Genomic DNA, 20629 nt, shown 5'->3' on the forward strand with positions numbered 1-20629 from the left:
GATCTCACTGGGCCCATCCTCCCCGGGTTACACACTGTCTGATCTCACTGAGCCCATCCTCCCCGGGTTACACACTGTCTGATCTCACTGGGCCCATCCTCCCCGGGTTACACACTCTCTGATCTCACTGGGCCCATCCTCCCCGGGTTACACACTGTCTGATCTCACTGGGCCCATCCTCCCCGGGTTTTACACTGTCTGATCACACTGGGCCCATCCTCCCCGGGTTACACACTGTCTGATCTCACTGGGCCCATCCTCCCCGGGTTACACACTGTCTGATCTCACTGGGCCCATCCTCCCCGGGTTACACACTGTCTGATCTCACTGGGCCCATCCTCCCCAGGTTACACACTGTCTGATCTCACTGGGCCCATCCTCCCCGGGTTACACACTGTCTGATCTCACTGGGCCCATCCTCCCCAGGTTACACACTGTCTGATCTCACTGGGCCCATCCTCTCCGGGTTACACACTGTCTGATCTCACTGGTCCCATCCTCCCCGGGTTACACACTGTCTGATCTCACTGGGCCCATCCTCCCCGGGTTACACACTGTCTGATCTCACTGGGCCCATCCTCCCCGGGTTACACACGGTCTGATCTCACTGGGCCCATCCTCCCCGGGTTACACACTGTCTGATCTCACTGGACCCATCCTCCCCGGGTTACACACTGCCTGATCTCACTGGGCCCATCCTCCCCGGGTTACACACTGTCTGATCTCACTGGGCCCATCCTCCCCGGGTTACACACTGTCTGATCTCACTGGGCCCATCCTCCCCGGGTTACACACTGTCTGATCTCACTGGGCCCATCCTCCCCGGGTTACACACTGTCTGATCTCACTGGGCCCATCCTCCCCGGGCTACACACTGTCTGATCTCACTGGACCCATCCTCTCCGGGTTACACACTGTCTGATCTCACTGGGCCCATCCTCCCCGAGTTACACACTGTCTGATCTCACTGGGCCCATCCTCCCCGGGTTACACACTGTCTGATCTCACTGGGCCCATCCTCCCCGGGTTACACACTGTCTGATCTCACTGGGCCCATCCCCGGGTTACACACTGTCTGATCTCACTGGGCCCATCCTCCCCGGGTTACACACTGTCTGATCTCACTGGACCCATCCTCCCCGGGTTACACACAGTCTGATCTCACTGGGCCCATCCTCCCCGGGTTACACACTGTCTGATCTCACTGGGCCCATCCTCCCTGGGTTACACACTGTCTGATCTCACTGGGCCCATCCTCCCCGGGTTACACACTGTCTGATCTCACTGGGCCCATCCTCCCTGGGTTACACACTGTCTGATCTCACTGGGCCCATCCTCCCCGGGTTACACACGGTCTGATCTCACTGGGCCCATCCTCCCCGGGTTACACACTGTCTGATCTCACTGGGCCCATCCTCCCCGGGTTACACACTGTCTGATCTCACTGGGCCCATCCTCCCCGGGTTACACACTGTCTGATCTCACTGGGCCCATCCTCCCCGGGTTACACACTGTCTGATCTCACTGGGCCCATCCTCCCCGGGTTACACACTGTCTGATCTCACTGGGCCCATCCTCCCCGGGTTACACACTGTCTGATCACACTGGGCCCATCCTCCCCGGGTTACACACTGTCTGATCTCACTGGGCCCATCCTCCCCGGGTTACACACTGTCTGATCTCACTGGGCCCATCCTCCCCGGGTTACACACTGTCTGATCTCACTGGGCCCATCCTCCCCGGGTTACACACTGTCTGATCTTACTGGGCCCATCCTCCCCGGGTTACACACTGTCCGATCACACTGGGCCCATCCTCCCCGGGTTACACACGGTCTGATCTCACTGGGCCCATCCTCCCCGGGTTACACACTGTCTGATCTCACTGGGCCCATCCTCCCCGGGTTACACACTGTCTGATCACACTGGGCCCATCCTCCCCGGGTTACGCACTGTGAACTCACTGGGCCCATCCTCCCCGGGTTACACACTGTCTGATCTCACTGGGCCCATCCTCCCCGGGTTACACACTGTCTGATCTCACTGGGCCCACCCTCCCCAGGTTACACACTGTCTGATCTCACTGGGCCCATCCTCCCCGGGTTACACACTGTCTGATCTCACTGGGCCCATCCTCCCCGGGTTACACACTGCCTGATCACACTGGGCCCATCCTCCCCAGGTTACCCACTGTCTGATCTCACTGGGCCCATCCTCCCCGGGTTACACACTGTCTGATCTCACTGGGCCCATCCTCCCCATGTTACACACTGTCTGATCTCACTGGGCCCATCCTCCCCGGGTTACACACTGTCTGATCTCACTGGGCCCATCCTCCCCGGGTTACACACTGTCTGATCTCACTGGGCCCATCCTCCCCATGTTACACACTGTCTGATCTCACTGGGCCCATCCTCCCCGGGTTACACACTGTCTGATCTCACTGGGCCCATCCTCCCCGGGTTACACACTGTCTGATCTCACTGGGCCCATCCTCCCCGGGTTACACACTGTCTGATCTCACTGGGCCCATCCTCCCCGGGTTACACACTGTCTGATCTCACTGGGCCCACCCTCCCCGAGTTACACACTGTCTGATCACACTGGGCCCATCCTCCCCAGGTTACACACTGTCTGATCTCACTGGGCCCATCCTCCCCAGGTTACACACTGTCTGATCACACTGGGCCCATCCTCCCCGGGTTACACACTGTCTGATCTCACTGGGCCCATCCTCCCCGGGTTACACACTGTCTGATCTCACTGGGCCCATCCTCCCCAGGTTACACACTGTCTGATCTCACTGGGCCCATCCTCCCCGGGTGACACACTGTCTGATCTCACTGGGCCCATCCTCCCCGGGTTACACACTGCCTGATCTCACTGGGCCCATCCTCCCCGGGTTACACACTGTCTGATCTCACTGGGCCCATCCTCCCCGGGTTACACACAGTCTGATCTCACTGGGCCCATCCTCCCCGGGTTACACACTGCCTGATCTCACTGGGCCCATCCTCCCCGGGTTACACACTGTCTGATCTCACTGGGCCCATCCTCCCCGGGTTACACACTGTCTGATCTCACTGGGCCCATCCTCCCCGGGTTACACACTGTCTGATCTCACTGAGCCCATCCTCCCCGGGTTACACACTGTCTGATCTCACTGGGCCCATCCTCCCCGGGTTACACACTGTCTGATCTCACTGGGCCCATCCTCCCCGGGTTACACACTCTCTGATCTCACTGGGCCCATCCTCCCCGGGTTACACACTGCCTGATCTCACTGGGCCCATCCTCCCCGGGTTACACACTGTCTGATCTCACTGGGCCCATCCTCCCCGGGTTACACACTGTCTGATCTCACTGGGCCCATCCTCCCCGGGTTACACACTGTCTGATCTCACTGGGCCCATCCTCCCCGGGTTACACACTGTCTGATCTCACTGGGCCCATCCTCCCCGGGTTACACACTGTCTGATCTCACTGGGCCCATCCTCCCCGGGTTACACACTGTCTGATCTCACTGGGCCCATCCTCCCCGGGCTACACACTGTCTGATCTCACTGGACCCATCCTCTCCGGGTTACACACTGTCTGATCTCACTGGGCCCATCCTCCCCGAGTTACACACTGTCTGATCTCACTGGGCCCATCCTCCCCGGGTTACACACTGTCTGATCTCACTGGGCCCATCCTCCCCGGGTTACACACTGTCTGATCTCACTGGGCCCATCCCCGGGTTACACACTGTCTGATCTCACTGGGCCCATCCTCCCCGGGTTACACACTGTCTGATCTCACTGGACCCATCCTCCCCGGGTTACACACAGTCTGATCTCACTGGGCCCATCCTCCCCGGGTTACACACGGTCTGATCTCACTGGGCCCATCCTCCCTGGGTTACACACTGTCTGATCTCACTGGGCCCATCCTCCCCGGGTTACACACTGTCTGATCTCACTGGGCCCATCCTCCCTGGGTTACACACTGTCTGATCTCACTGGGCCCATCCTCCCCGGGTTACACACGGTCTGATCTCACTGGGCCCATCCTCCCCGGGTTACACACTGTCTGATCTCACTGGGCCCATCCTCCCCGGGTTACACACTGTCTGATCTCACTGGGCCCATCCTCCCCGGGTTACACACTGTCTGATCTCACTGGGCCCATCCTCCCCGGGTTACACACGGTCTGATCTCACTGGGCCCATCCTCCCCGGGTTACACACTGTCTGATCTCACTGGGCCCATCCTCCCCGGGTTACACACTGTCTGATCACACTGGGCCCATCCTCCCCGGGTTACGCACTGTGAACTCACTGGGCCCATCCTCCCCAGGTTACACACTGTCTGATCTCACTGGGCCCATCCTCCCCAGGTTACACACTGTCTGATCTCACTGGGCCCATCCTCCCCGGGTTACACACTGTCTGATCTCACTGAGCCCATCCTCCCCGGGTTACACACTGTCTGATCTCACTGGGCCCATCCTCCCCGGGTTACACACTCTCTGATCTCACTGGGCCCATCCTCCCCGGGTTACACACTGTCTGATCTCACTGGGCCCATCCTCCCCGGGTTTTACACTGTCTGATCACACTGGGCCCATCCTCCCCGGGTTACACACTGTCTGATCTCACTGGGCCCATCCTCCCCGGGTTACACACTGTCTGATCTCACTGGGCCCATCCTCCCCGGGTTACACACTGTCTGATCTCACTGGGCCCATCCTCCCCGGGTTACACACTGTCTGATCTCACTGGGCCCATCCTCCCCGGGTTACACACTGTCTGATCTCACTGGGCCCATCCTCCCCGGGTTACACACGGTCTGATCTCACTGGGCCCATCCTCCCCGGGTTACACACTGTCTGATCTCACTGGACCCATCCTCCCCGGGTTACACACTGCCTGATCTCACTGGGCCCATCCTCCCCGGGTTACACACTGTCTGATCTCACTGGGCCCATCCTCCCCGGGTTACACACTGTCTGATCTCACTGGGCCCATCCTCCCCGGGTTACACACTGTCTGATCTCACTGGGCCCATCCTCCCCGGGTTACACACTGTCTGATCTCACTGGGCCCATCCTCCCCGGGCTACACACTGTCTGATCTCACTGGACCCATCCTCTCCGGGTTACACACTGTCTGATCTCACTGGGCCCATCCTCCCCGAGTTACACACTGTCTGATCTCACTGGGCCCATCCTCCCCGGGTTACACACTGTCTGATCTCACTGGGCCCATCCTCCCCGGGTTACACACTGTCTGATCTCACTGGGCCCATCCCCGGGTTACACACTGTCTGATCTCACTGGGCCCATCCTCCCCGGGTTACACACTGTCTGATCTCACTGGGCCCATCCTCCCCGGGTTACACACTGCCTGATCACACTGGGCCCATCCTCCCCAGGTTACCCACTGTCTGATCTCACTGGGCCCATCCTCCCCGGGTTACACACTGTCTGATCTCACTGGGCCCATCCTCCCCATGTTACACACTGTCTGATCTCACTGGGCCCATCCTCCCCGGGTTACACACTGTCTGATCTCACTGGGCCCATCCTCCCCGGGTTACACACTGTCTGATCTCACTGGGCCCATCCTCCCCATGTTACACACTGTCTGATCTCACTGGGCCCATCCTCCCCGGGTTACACACTGTCTGATCTCACTGGGCCCATCCTCCCCGGGTTACACACTGTCTGATCTCACTGGGCCCATCCTCCCCGGGTTACACACTGTCTGATCTCACTGGGCCCATCCTCCCCGGGTTACACACTGTCTGATCTCACTGGGCCCACCCTCCCCGAGTTACACACTGTCTGATCACACTGGGCCCATCCTCCCCAGATTACACACTGTCTGATCTCACTGGGCCCATCCTCCCCAGGTTACACACTGTCTGATCACACTGGGCCCATCCTCCCCGGGTTACACACTGTCTGATCTCACTGGGCCCATCCTCCCCGGGTTACACACTGTCTGATCTCACTGGGCCCATCCTCCCCAGGTTACACACTGTCTGATCTCACTGGGCCCATCCTCCCCGGGTGACACACTGTCTGATCTCACTGGGCCCATCCTCCCCGGGTTACACACTGCCTGATCTCACTGGGCCCATCCTCCCCGGGTTACACACTGTCTGATCTCACTGGGCCCATCCTCCCCGGGTTACACACAGTCTGATCTCACTGGGCCCATCCTCCCCGGGTTACACACTGCCTGATCTCACTGGGCCCATCCTCCCCGGGTTACACACTGTCTGATCTCACTGGGCCCATCCTCCCCGGGTTACACACTGTCTGATCTCACTGGGCCCATCCTCCCCGGGTTACACACTGTCTGATCTCACTGAGCCCATCCTCCCCGGGTTACACACTGTCTGATCTCACTGGGCCCATCCTCCCCGGGTTACACACTGTCTGATCTCACTGAGCCCATCCTCCCCGGGTTACACACTGTCTGATCTCACTGAGCCCATCCTCCCCGGGTTACACACTGTCTGATCACACTGGGCCCATCCTCCCCGGGTTACACACTGTCCGATCTCACTGGGCCCATCCTCCCCGGGTTACACACTGTCTGATCTCACTGGGCCCATCCTCCCCAGGTTACACACTGTCTGATCTCACTGGGCCCATCCTCCCCGGGTGACACACTGTCTGATCTCACTGGGCCCATCCTCCCCGGGTTACACACTGTCTGATCTCACTGAGCCCATCCTCCCCGGGTTACACACTGTCTGATCTCACTGGGCCCATCCTCCCCGGGTTACACACTGTCTGATCTCACTGGGCCCATCCTCCCCGGGTTACACACTGTCTGATCTCACTGGGCCCATCCTCCCCAGGTTACACACTGTCTGATCTCACTGGGCCCATCCTCCCCGGGTGACACACTGTCTGATCTCACTGGGCCCATCCTCCCCGGGTTACACACTGTCTGATCTCACTGAGCCCATCCTCCCCGGGTTACACACTGTCTGATCTCACTGGGCCCATCCTCCCCGGGTTACACACTGTCTGATCTCACTGGGCCCATCCTCCCCGGGTTACACACTGTCTGATCTCACTGGGCCCATCCTCCCCGGGTTACACACTGTCTGATCTCACTGGGCCCATCCTCCCCGGGTTACACACTGTCTGATCTCACTGGGCCCATCCTCTCCGGGTTACACACTGTCTGATCCCACTGGGCCCATCCTCCCCAGGTTACACACTGTCTGATCTCACTGGGCCCATCCTCCCCGGGTTACACACTGTCTGATCTCACTGGGCCCATCCTCCCCGGGTTACACACTGTCTGATCTCACTGGGCCCATCCTCCCCGGGTTACACACTGTCTGATCTCACTGAGCCCATCCTCCCCGGGTTACACACTGTCTGATCTCACTGGGCCCATCCTCCCCGGGTTACACACTGTCTGATCTCACTGGGCCCATCCTCCCCGGGTTACACACTGTCTGATCTCACTGGGCCCATCCTCCCCGGGTTACACACTGTCTGATCTCACTGGGCCCATCCTCCCCGGGTTACACACTGTCTGATCTCACTGGGCCCATCCTCCCCGGGTTACACACTGTCTGATCTCACTGGGCCCATCCTCCCCGGGTTACACACTGTCTGATCTCACTGGGCCCATCCTCCCCGGGTTACACACTCTCTGATCTCACTGGGCCCATCCTCCCCGGGTTACACACTGCCTGATCTCACTGGGCCCATCCTCCCCGGGTTACACACTGTCTGATCTCACTGGGCCCATCCTCCCCGGGTTACACACTGTCTGATCTCACTGGGCCCATCCTCCCCGGGTTACACACTGTCTGATCTCACTGGGCCCATCCTCCCCGGGTTACACACTGTCTGATCTCACTGGGCCCATCCTCCCCGGGTTACACACTGTCTGATCTCACTGGGCCCATCCTCCCCGGGTTACACACTGTCTGATCTCACTGGGCCCATCCTCCCCGGGCTACACACTGTCTGATCTCACTGGACCCATCCTCTCCGGGTTACACACTGTCTGATCTCACTGGGCCCATCCTCCCCGAGTTACACACTGTCTGATCTCACTGGGCCCATCCTCCCCGGGTTACACACTGTCTGATCTCACTGGGCCCATCCTCCCCGGGTTACACACTGTCTGATCTCACTGGGCCCATCCCCGGGTTACACACTGTCTGATCTCACTGGGCCCATCCTCCCCGGGTTACACACTGTCTGATCTCACTGGACCCATCCTCCCCGGGTTACACACAGTCTGATCTCACTGGGCCCATCCTCCCCGGGTTACACACGGTCTGATCTCACTGGGCCCATCCTCCCTGGGTTACACACTGTCTGATCTCACTGGGCCCATCCTCCCCGGGTTACACACTGTCTGATCTCACTGGGCCCATCCTCCCTGGGTTACACACTGTCTGATCTCACTGGGCCCATCCTCCCCGGGTTACACACGGTCTGATCTCACTGGGCCCATCCTCCCCGGGTTACACACTGTCTGATCTCACTGGGCCCATCCTCCCCGGGTTACACACTGTCTGATCTCACTGGGCCCATCCTCCCCGGGTTACACACTGTCTGATCTCACTGGGCCCATCCTCCCCGGGTTACACACGGTCTGATCTCACTGGGCCCATCCTCCCCGGGTTACACACTGTCTGATCTCACTGGGCCCATCCTCCCCGGGTTACACACTGTCTGATCACACTGGGCCCATCCTCCCCGGGTTACGCACTGTGAACTCACTGGGCCCATCCTCCCCGGGTTACACACTGTCTGATCTCACTGGGCCCATCCTCCCCGGGTTACACACTGTCTGATCTCACTGGGCCCACCCTCCCCAGGTTACACACTGTCTGATCTCACTGGGCCCATCCTCCCCGGGTTACACACTGTCTGATCTCACTGGGCCCATCCTCCCCGGGTTACACACTGCCTGATCACACTGGGCCCATCCTCCCCAGGTTACCCACTGTCTGATCTCACTGGGCCCATCCTCCCCGGGTTACACACTGTCTGATCTCACTGGGCCCATCCTCCCCATGTTACACACTGTCTGATCTCACTGGGCCCATCCTCCCCGGGTTACACACTGTCTGATCTCACTGGGCCCATCCTCCCCGGGTTACACACTGTCTGATCTCACTGGGCCCATCCTCCCCATGTTACACACTGTCTGATCTCACTGGGCCCATCCTCCCCGGGTTACACACTGTCTGATCTCACTGGGCCCATCCTCCCCGGGTTACACACTGTCTGATCTCACTGGGCCCATCCTCCCCGGGTTACACACTGTCTGATCTCACTGGGCCCATCCTCCCCGGGTTACACACTGTCTGATCTCACTGGGCCCACCCTCCCAGAGTTACACACTGTCTGATCACACTGGGCCCATCCTCCCCAGGTTACACACTGTCTGATCTCACTGGGCCCATCCTCCCCAGGTTACACACTGTCTGATCACACTGGGCCCATCCTCCCCGGGTTACACACTGTCTGATCTCACTGGGCCCATCCTCCCCGGGTTACACACTGTCTGATCTCACTGGGCCCATCCTCCCCAGGTTACACACTGTCTGATCTCACTGGGCCCATCCTCCCCGGGTGACACACTGTCTGATCTCACTGGGCCCATCCTCCCCGGGTTACACACTGCCTGATCTCACTGGGCCCATCCTCCCCGGGTTACACACTGTCTGATCTCACTGGGCCCATCCTCCCCGGGTTACACACTGTCTGATCTCACTGGGCCCATCCTCCCCGGGTTACACACTGTCTGATCTCACTGAGCCCATCCTCCCCGGGTTACACACTGTCTGATCTCACTGGGCCCATCCTCCCCGGGTTACACACTCTCTGATCTCACTGGGCCCATCCTCCCCGGGTTACACACTGCCTGATCTCACTGGGCCCATCCTCCCCGGGTTACACACTGTCTGATCTCACTGGGCCCATCCTCCCCGGGTTACACACTGTCTGATCTCACTGGGCCCATCCTCCCCGGGTTACACACTGTCTGATCTCACTGGGCCCATCCTCCCCGGGTTACACACTACACACTGTCTGATCACACTGGGCCCATCCTCCCCGGGTTACACACTGTCTGATCTCACTGGGCCCATCCTCCCCGGGTTACACACTGTCTGATCTCACTGGGCCCATCCTCCCCGGGTTACACACTGTCTGATCTCACTGGGCCCATCCTCCCCAGGTTACACACTGTCTGATCTCACTGGGCCCATCCCCGGGTTACACACTGTCTGATCTCACTGGGCCCATCCTCCCCGGGTTACACACTGTCTAATCTCACTGGGCCCATCCTCCCCGGGTTACACACTGTCTGATCTCACTGGGCCCATCCTCCCCGGGTTACACACGGTCTGATCTCACTGGGCCCATCCTCCCCGGGTTACACACTGTCTGATCTCACTGGGCCCATCCTCCCCGGGTTACACACTGTCTGATCTCACTGGGCCCATCCTCCCCGGGTTACACACTGTCTGATCTCACTGGGCCCATCCTCCCCGGGTTACACACTGTCTGATCTCACTGGGCCCATCCTCCCCAGGTTACACACTGTCTGATCTCACTGGGCCCATCCTCCCCGGGTTACACACTGACTGATCTCACTGGGCCCATCCTCCCCGGGTTACACACTGTCTGATCACACTGGGCCCATCCTCCCCGGGTTACACACTGTCTGATCTCACTGGGCCCATCCTCCCCGGGTTACACACTGTCTGATCTCACTGGGCCCATCCTCCCCGGGTTACACACAGTCTGATCTCACTGGGCCCATCCTCCCCGGGTTACACACGGTCTGATCTCACTGGGCCCATCCTCCCCGGGTTACACACTGTCTGATCTCACTGGGCCCATCCTCCCCGGGTTACACACTGTCTGATCTCACTGGGCCCATCCTCCCCGGGTTACACACAGTCTGATCTCACTGGGCCCATCCTCCCCGGGTTACACACTGTCTGATCTCACTGGGCCCATCCTCCCCGGGTTACACACTGTCTGATCTCACTGGGCCCATCCTCCCCGGGTTACACACTGTCTGATCTCACTGGGCCCATCCTCCCCGGGTTACACACGGTCTGATCTCACTGGGCCCATCCTCCCCGGGTTACACACTGTCTGATCTCACTGGGCCCATCCTCCCCGGGTTACACACTGTCTGATCTCACTGGGCCCATCCCCGGGTTACACACAGTCTGATCTCACTGGGCCCATCCTCCCCAGGTTACACACTGTCTGATCTCACTGGGCCCATCCTCCCCGGGTTACACACAGTCTGATCTCACTGGGCCCATCCTCCCCGGGTTACACACTGTCTGATCTCACTGGGCCCATCCTCCCCGGGTTACACACTGTCTGATCTCACTGGGCCCATCCTCCCCGGGTTACACACTGTCTGATCTCACTGGGCCCATCCTCCCCGGGTTACACACTGACTGATCTCACTGGGCCCATCCTCCCCGGGTTACACACTGTCTGATCTCACTGGGCCCATCCTCCCCGGGTTACACACTGTCTGATCTCACTGGGCCCATCCTCCCCGGGTTACACACTGACTGATCTCACTGGGCCCATCCTCCCCGGGTTACACACTGTCTGATCTCACTGGGCCCATCCTCCCCGGGTTACACACTGACTGATCTCACTGGGCCCATCCTCCCCGGGTTACACACTGTCTGATCTCACTGGGCCCATCCTCCCCGGGTTACACACAGTCTGATCTCACTGGGCCCATCCTCCCCGGGTTACACACTGTCTGATCTCACTGGGCCCATCCTCCCCGGGTTACACACTGTCTGATCTCACTGGGCCCATCCTCCCCGGGTTACACACAGTCTGATCTCACTGGGCCCATCCTCCCCGGGTTACACACTGTCTGATCTCACTGGGCCCATCCTCCCCAGGTTACACACTGTCTGATCTCACTGGGCCCATCCTCCCCGGGTTACACACTGTCTGATCTCACTGGGCCCATCCTCCCCGGGTTACACACTGTCTGATCTCACTGGGCCCATCCTCCCCGGGTTACACACTGTCTGATCTCACTGGGCCCATCCTCCCCAGGTTACACACTGTCTGATCTCACTGAGCCCATCCCCCCCGGGTTACACACTGTCTGATCTCACTGGGCCCATCCTCCCCGGGTTACACACTGTCTGATCACACTGGGCCCATCCTCCCCGGGGTTACACACTGTCTGATCTCACTGGGCCCATCCTCCCCGGGTTACACACTGTCTGATCTCACTGGGCCCATCCTCCCCAGGTTACACACTGTCTGATCTCACTGGGCCCATCCTCCCCGGGTTACACACTGTCTGATCTCACTGGGCCCATCCTCCCCGGGGTTACACACTGTCTGATCTCACTGGGCCCATCCTCCCCGGGTTACACACTGTCTGATCTCACTGGGCCCATCCTCCCCGGGTTACACACTGTCTGATCTCACTGGGCCCATCCTCCCCGGGTTACACACTGTCTGATCTCACTGGGCCCATCCTCCCCAGGTTACACACTGTCTGATCTCACTGGGCCCATCCTCCCCGGGTTACACACTGTCTGATCTCACTGGGCCCATCCTCCCCGGGGTTACACACTGTCTGATCTCACTGGGCCCATCCTCCCCAGGTTACACACTGTCTGATCTCACTGGGCCCATCCTCCCCGGGTTACACACTGTCTGATCTCACTGGGCCCATCCTCCCCGGGTTACACACTGTCTGATCTCACTGGGCCCATCCTCCCCGGGTTACACACTGTCTGATCTCACTGGGCCCATCCTCCCCGGGTTACACACTGTCTGATCTCACTGGGCCCATCCTCCCCGGGTTACACACTGTCTGATCTCACTGGGCCCATCCTCCCCAGGTTACACACTGTCTGATCTCACTGGGCCCATCCCCGGGTTACACACTGTCTGATCTCACTGGGCCCATCCTCCCCGGGTTACACACTGTCTAATCTCACTGGGCCCATCCTCCCCGGGTTACACACTGTCTGATCTCACTGGGCCCATCCTCCCCGGGTTACACACGGTCTGATCTCACTGGGCCCATCCTCCCCGGGTTACACACTGTCTGATCTCACTGGGCCCATCCTCCCCGGGTTACACACTGTCTGATCTCACTGGGCCCATCCTCCCCGGGTTACACACTGTCTGATCTCACTGGGCCCATCCTCCCCGGGTTACACACTGTCTGATCTCACTGGGCCCATCCTCCCCAGGTTACACACTGTCTGATCTCACTGGGCCCATCCTCCCCGGGTTACACACTGACTGATCTCACTGGGCCCATCCTCCCCGGGTTACACACTGTCTGATCACACTGGGCCCATCCTCCCCGGGTTACACACTGTCTGATCTCACTGGGCCCATCCTCCCCGGGTTACACACTGTCTGATCTCACTGGGCCCATCCTCCCCGGGTTACACACAGTCTGATCTCACTGGGCCCATCCTCCCCGGGTTACACACGGTCTGATCTCACTGGGCCCATCCTCCCCGGGTTACACACTGTCTGATCTCACTGGGCCCATCCTCCCCGGGTTACACACTGTCTGATCTCACTGGGCCCATCCTCCCCGGGTTACACACAGTCTGATCTCACTGGGCCCATCCTCCCCGGGTTACACACTGTCTGATCTCACTGGGCCCATCCTCCCCGGGTTACACACTGTCTGATCTCACTGGGCCCATCCTCCCCGGGTTACACACTGTCTGATCTCACTGGGCCCATCCTCCCCGGGTTACACACGGTCTGATCTCACTGGGCCCATCCTCCCCGGGTTACACACTGTCTGATCTCACTGGGCCCATCCTCCCCGGGTTACACACTGTCTGATCTCACTGGGCCCATCCCCGGGTTACACACAGTCTGATCTCACTGGGCCCATCCTCCCCAGGTTACACACTGTCTGATCTCACTGGGCCCATCCTCCCCGGGTTACACACAGTCTGATCTCACTGGGCCCATCCTCCCCGGGTTACACACTGTCTGATCTCACTGGGCCCATCCTCCCCGGGTTACACACTGTCTGATCTCACTGGGCCCATCCTCCCCGGGTTACACACTGTCTGATCTCACTGGGCCCATCCTCCCCGGGTTACACACTGACTGATCTCACTGGGCCCATCCTCCCCGGGTTACACACTGTCTGATCTCACTGGGCCCATCCTCCCCGGGTTACACACTGTCTGATCTCACTGGGCCCATCCTCCCCGGGTTACACACTGACTGATCTCACTGGGCCCATCCTCCCCGGGTTACACACTGTCTGATCTCACTGGGCCCATCCTCCCCGGGTTACACACTGACTGATCTCACTGGGCCCATCCTCCCCGGGTTACACACTGTCTGATCTCACTGGGCCCATCCTCCCCGGGTTACACACAGTCTGATCTCACTGGGCCCATCCTCCCCGGGTTACACACTGTCTGATCTCACTGGGCCCATCCTCCCCGGGTTACACACTGTCTGATCTCACTGGGCCCATCCTCCCCGGGTTACACACAGTCTGATCTCACTGGGCCCATCCTCCCCGGGTTACACACTGTCTGATCTCACTGGGCCCATCCTCCCCAGGTTACACACTGTCTGATCTCACTGGGCCCATCCTCCCCGGGTTACACACTGTCTGATCTCACTGGGCCCATCCTCCCCGGGTTACACACTGTCTGATCTCACTGGGCCCATCCTCCCCAGGTTACACACTGTCTGATCTCACTGAGCCCATCCCCCCCGGGTTACACAGTGTCTGATCTCACTGGGCCCATCCTCCCCGGGTTACACACTGTCTGATCTCACTGGGCCCATCCTCCCCGGGTTACACACTGTCTGATCTCACTGGGCCCATCCTCCCCGGGTTACACACTGTCTGATCTCACTGGGCCCATCCTCCCCGGGTTACACACTGACTGATCTCACTGGGCCCATCCTCCCCGGGTTACACACTGTCTGATCTCACTGGGCCCATCCTCCCCGGGTTACACACAGTCTGATCTCACTGGGCCCATCCTCCCCGGGTTACACACTGTCTGATCTCACTGGGCCCATCCTCCCCGGGTTACACACTGTCTGATCTCACTGGGCCCATCCTCCCCGGGTTACACACAGTCTGATCTCACTGGGCCCATCCTCCCCGGGTTACACACTGTCTGATCTCACTGGGCCCATCCTCCCCAGGTTACACACTGTCTGATCTCACTGGGCCCATCCTCCCCGGGTTACACACTGTCTGATCTCACTGGGCCCATCCTCCCCGGGTTACACACTGTCTGATCTCACTGGGCCCATCCTCCCCAGGTTACACACTGTCTGATCTCACTGAGCCCATCCCCCCCGGGTTACACAGTGTCTGATCTCACTGGGCCCATCCTCCCCGGGTTACACACTGTCTGATCTCACTGGGCCCATCCTCCCCGGGTTACACACTGTCTGATCTCACTGGGCCCATCCTCCCCGGGTTACACACTGTCTGATCTCACTGGGCCCATCCTCCCCGGGTTACACACTGTCTGATCTCACTGGGCCCATCCTCCCCGGGTTACATACTGTCTGATCTCACTGGGCCCATCCTCCCCGGGTTACACACTGTCTGATCTCACTGGGCCCATCCTCCCCGGGTTACACACTGTCTGATCTCACTGGGCCCATCCTCCCCGGGTTACACACTGTCTGATCTCACTGGGCCCATCCTCCCCGGGTTACACACTGTCTGATCTCACTGGGCCCACCCTCCCCGGGTTACACACTGTCTGATCTCACTGGGCCCATCCTCCCCGGGTTACACACTGTCTGATCTCACTGGGCCCATCCTCCCCGGGTTACACACTGTCTGATCTCACTGGGCCCATCCTCCCTGGGTTACACACTGTCTGATCTCACTGGGCCCATCCTCCCCGGGTTACACACTGTCTGATCTCACTGGGCCCATCCTCCCCGGGTTACACACTGTCTGATCTCACTGGGCCCATCCTCCCCGGGTTACACACTGTCTGATCTCACTGGGCCCATCCTCCCCGGGTTACACACTGTCTGATCTCACTGGGCCCATCCTCCCCGGGTTACACACTGTCTGATCTCACTGGGCCCATCCTCCCCGGGTTACACACTGTCTGATCTCACTGGGCCCATCCACCCCGGGTTACACACTGTCTGATCTCACTGGGCCCATCCTCCCCGGGTTACACACTGTCTGATCTCACTGGGCCCATCCTCCCCGGGTTACACACTGATCTCACTGGGCCCACCCTCCCCAGGTTACACACTGTCTGATCTCACTGGGCCCACCCTCCCCGGGTTACACACTGTCTGATCTCACTGGGCCCATCCTCCCCAGGTTACACACTGTCTGATCTCACTGGGCCCATCCTCCCCGGGTTACACACTGTCTGATCTCACTGGGCCCATCCTCCCTGCGTTACACACTGTCTGATCTCACTGGGCCCATCCTCCCCGGGTTACACACTGTCTGATCTCACTGGGCCCATCCTCCCCGGGTTACACACCGTCTGATCTCACTGGGCCCATCCTCCCCGGGTTACACACTGTCTGATCTCACTGGGCCCATCCTCCCCGGGTTACACACTGTCTGATCTCACTGGGCCCATCCTCCCCGGGTTACACACTGTCTGATCTCACTGGGCCCCACACTCCGACCCTAGATTGCCTGAGAGAGGCCGGCGCTGCTGTAAATGCCGGAGATTCTCTGATCCACACTCACCGCACCATCCGCCGCTCCTCGGTCCCGCCGCCATTTTCTCTCCTTCCTCAAACCGGAGCCTCATCCGGGGACTGCGAGCAGCACCGAGCATGCGCACTGCGGCCACACAGCGCGCGCTTAAAGTCCCTCACGGAGTCCGTCTCTTCTATTGGCTGCGACTGGTAGATTGACAGCTTGCCTCACCAATCGCAGCCAGCAACGCTTCGGTGTCCCGCCCACTATGTTGAAAGGCCGCCGCCTGCGCCGGGGTCACGTGGCTTCTGATCGGCCGTTCAACCGCCGCAGCGCGCGGGTGACGTCATAGACCAGGTCCGTCCTCCCTCCCCCGGGTGGGCTGCGGATGTCCTTCCCCCGCTGGGCGGACTCCGCTCTAACTCTGTTCCTCCGGGCTGCAGCTATAGCAGCCGCCGGCCCAGCCGAACCTTCTGATTGGCTGAAAACCCGCAAATCTCTGCCTCTGATTGGCGCGTTTTTCAATCCGCTCCAACCTCGGACACCAACGAAAAAGGCGGCTTATAGAATAAGAGCTGGTCTGTGAATCAGACTCGTTATTGTTAAAGTGATGGCCCTCTGTGGGACTGAATATTAACCAGTTATTACAATCATTGCATCTGTGGGACTGAATATTAACCAGTTATTGAAATCATTGCATCTGTGGGACTGAATATTAACCAGTTATTGAAATCATTGCATCTGTGGGACTGAATATTAACCAGTTATTAAAATCATTGCATCTGTGGGACTGAATATTAACCAGTTATTGAAATCATTGCATCTGTGGGACTGAATATTAACCAGTTATTACAATCATTGCATCTGTGGGACTGAATATTAACCAGTTATTAAAATCATTGCATCTGTGGGACTGAATATTAACCAGTTATTGAAATCATTGCATCTGTGGGACTGAATATTAACCAGTTATTAAAATCATTGCATCTGTGGGACTGAATATTAACCAGTTATTAAAATCATTGCATCTGTGGGACTGAATATTAACCAGTTATTGAAATCATTGCAACTGTGGGACTGAATATTAACCAGTTATTGAAATCATTGCAACTGTGGGATTGAATAATCATTTTGATTAAAATTATAGCGTCTGTGGGACTGAATAATCATTAAAATGGCATCTGTGAGACTGAATAATTAATTATTAAATTTGAATTATGGCAAATTGATCCTTTAAAATTACTGGTTCCTGAATTGACAGATTTAATTTCATTTTAGCTTTTCAGCAACCCGCTTATAAATGAGTGCTTTGTACAAAACAGGGCAGTGACAATGCATCATTTTGTTATATATTTGTTCAATTTCAATCTATTTTAAATTAACGATATACTGTATTACAAAAACACACCAGCAAAATCTGAACATACGACAAAAAAATGAAAGTGAGGTTCAAATAAAGAAAGGATGATAAAACATTTTAAAAAAGAGTTTCATTCTGTCCATATTTCAAATGTCATTAGTCAAATGAAAATAAATAGTCCCTTCTGGATCTCGTGAGTGGCTCTGAAAAGAGCCTTTGGGTTGAGTTTTTAAGGTGGGAGGAACGAGGGGCTTTATTTGCAGCTGGTGTATTTGGTGACTGCTTTCGTCCCCTCCGAGACGGCGTGCTTGGCCAGTTCCCCCGGGCAGCAGGAGGCGGACGGCGGTCTGGATCTCCCGGGAGGAGATGGTCTGGCGTTTGGTGTAATGGATCAGGCGGGAGGCCTCGCAGGACTCTGAGTGATTGATAGGGAATAAGGCGGACGTCAACCCTTTATATCAGAGGGGAGAAGAAGCTCTCCCGGTTTACCCTTACTGAAGTGCCAAACAACGGTCTGAATCCAAGAGGTTAAGGCTTATAACTCAAGGCTTTTATTAAGTAAGAACATAACATAATATTAACACAGAGCAACCATCATTCATCACCGACCCAGCCCTTATGAGTACAACCCAGCTCTTATAAGTAAGACTCACGCTAATCCAGAGGGGCCGGGCTAGGGAAGAGCATTAGTGATTACACCTGTAAAACATTCCAGACATTAACAAGTACAACACAACAGCCAATACAAATGCCAGAACACAAATGCCAGAACACAGAGTTATTTCATCACATTCACCCCCTGCTATAGATTCAGTCTGCCAGGAGGTCTGATAGTCCTCTGGGAACGACGTAACTCTTGCTGAGGCTCCTCCCAGGGTACTAACTCCGGTTCATTCAAAGTCCCAGAATGATCAGTGTTTTCCACACTGAGAGTTTGTGTCTCTAAAGGTCCAATACCATGATTAAAAACTCTACTCTCAGAGTCAAACTCTTTTTGAGCTCCAGCAGGTGCAAGATCTTTAATAGAGACCGTATCCTCTCGCCCATCCGGATATTGAATATACGCATACTGGGGATTAGCATGGAGGAGTTGTACTTCCTCCACCAGTGGATCAGTCTTGTGGCCTCTCACATGTCTGCGCAACAGCACAGGGCCTGTGGTCGTCAACCATGTGGGTAACGATACTCCATTAGTAGCTTTTCTTGGAAAGCTAAACATCCTTTCATGAGGAGTGGCATTCGTCGCTGTACACAAAAGAGACCTTATGGAATGCAGCATGTCTGGAAGGACATCCTGCCAGCGAGAGGTCGGCAGGCCTCGCGACTTCAGAGACAATACGATAGCCTTCCACACTGTCACATTTTCTTTCTCGACCTGCCCATTACCACGAGGGTTATAGCTGGTAGTTCTACTCGTTGCAATCCCTTTCGATAGCAAAAACTGTCGCAATTCTTCACTCATAAAGGCAGAACCCCTATCACTATGTATATAGTTAGGCATGCCAAACAAAGAAAACAGTTGGCAGAGGCATTTAATTACAACAGCACTGGTCACATCCAGACAGGGGATAACAAAAGGGAACCGAGAGTACTCGTCTATAATATTAAGAAAATAGACATTACGGTCACTCGATGGAAGGGGACCTTTAAAATCGAGACTCAAACGCTCAAATGGTCGAGTTGCTTTAATAAGATGAGCTGGCTCGGACGGCTTATAGAAGTGGGGTTTGCATTCAGCACATACACGACAGGTTCTGGTCATTGTCCGGACCTCCTCAATAGAGTAGTGTAGATTGTGGGACTTAATGAAGTGGTTCATTCTGGTAACCCCAGGGTGGCAGAGTGCGTCGTGGAGACTTTGAAGCTTATCTATACCTAGACTAGCACATACTCCTCGTGACAAAGCATCCGATGGCTCATTGAATACTCCAGGCCTGTACTGAATATCATAGTCATATGTTGACAGTTCTATTCGCCATCTTAAAATCTTATCATTTTTGATCTTGCCTCTCTGCTTAGTATTGAACATAAAGGCCACAGGTCGCTGGTCAGTAATGAGTGTAAAACGTCGGCCAGCGAGATAATGTCTCCAATACCTGACTGCTTCAATAATTGCCTGTGCCTCCTTTTCCACTGAAGAATGTCGAACTTCTGGTCCTTGCAATGTACGAGAGAAGAAAGCTACTGGTCTACCAGCTTGGTTAAGAGTTGCTGCCAACGCAAAATCAGATGCATCACTTTCCACTTGAAAAGGGAGCTTCTCATCCACGGCACATACCACTGCCTTCTCAATGTCCCGTTTGATATTAAAGAAAGCCTCCTGAGCTTCCGCCGATAGCGGAAAAGACATTGACTTAATGAGGTCGGACTTTATCTGAGTAGTTAGCCACCCACTGGGCATAGTACGAGAAGAATCCCAGACACCTTCTTAAAGCTTTTACAGTGTGAGGTAAAGGTAATTCCTTAAGTGGGCGTTGTGGCGTACCGATCACAGAAAGGACACAATCTGCTTTTCGGTCCGTAGACTATAAATCAGGCGTCATGCCTTTAAGAAGGATCACACCTTTAAGA

The 20629-nt window shown here is 56.9% G+C and overlaps 1 protein-coding gene across 2 annotated transcripts in view; it reads right to left on the minus strand.

Annotated features, from left to right (window-relative positions):
- The window catches only part of LOC147084201 (uncharacterized), a 270376-nt gene extending 253511 nt beyond the window's left edge, over positions 1 to 16865 (minus strand). The window contains exon 1 of one of the 2 annotated variants that reach the window (XR_015075837.1): positions 16747 to 16865. The gene's annotated coding sequence lies outside the window, so the exon portion shown is untranslated. The remainder of the gene's footprint in view (positions 1 to 16746) is intronic. The other variant, XR_015075838.1, reaches the window with a different exon arrangement.
- Between the last annotated feature and the right edge of the window lie 3764 nt (positions 16866 to 20629).

Source organism: Somniosus microcephalus, unplaced genomic scaffold, assembly GCF_052327205.1.
Source record: "Somniosus microcephalus isolate GS21.2 unplaced genomic scaffold, FLI_Smic_1.0 unresolved_chr9, whole genome shotgun sequence".
NCBI classification, from domain to species: Eukaryota; Metazoa; Chordata; class Chondrichthyes; order Squaliformes; family Somniosidae; genus Somniosus; species Somniosus microcephalus.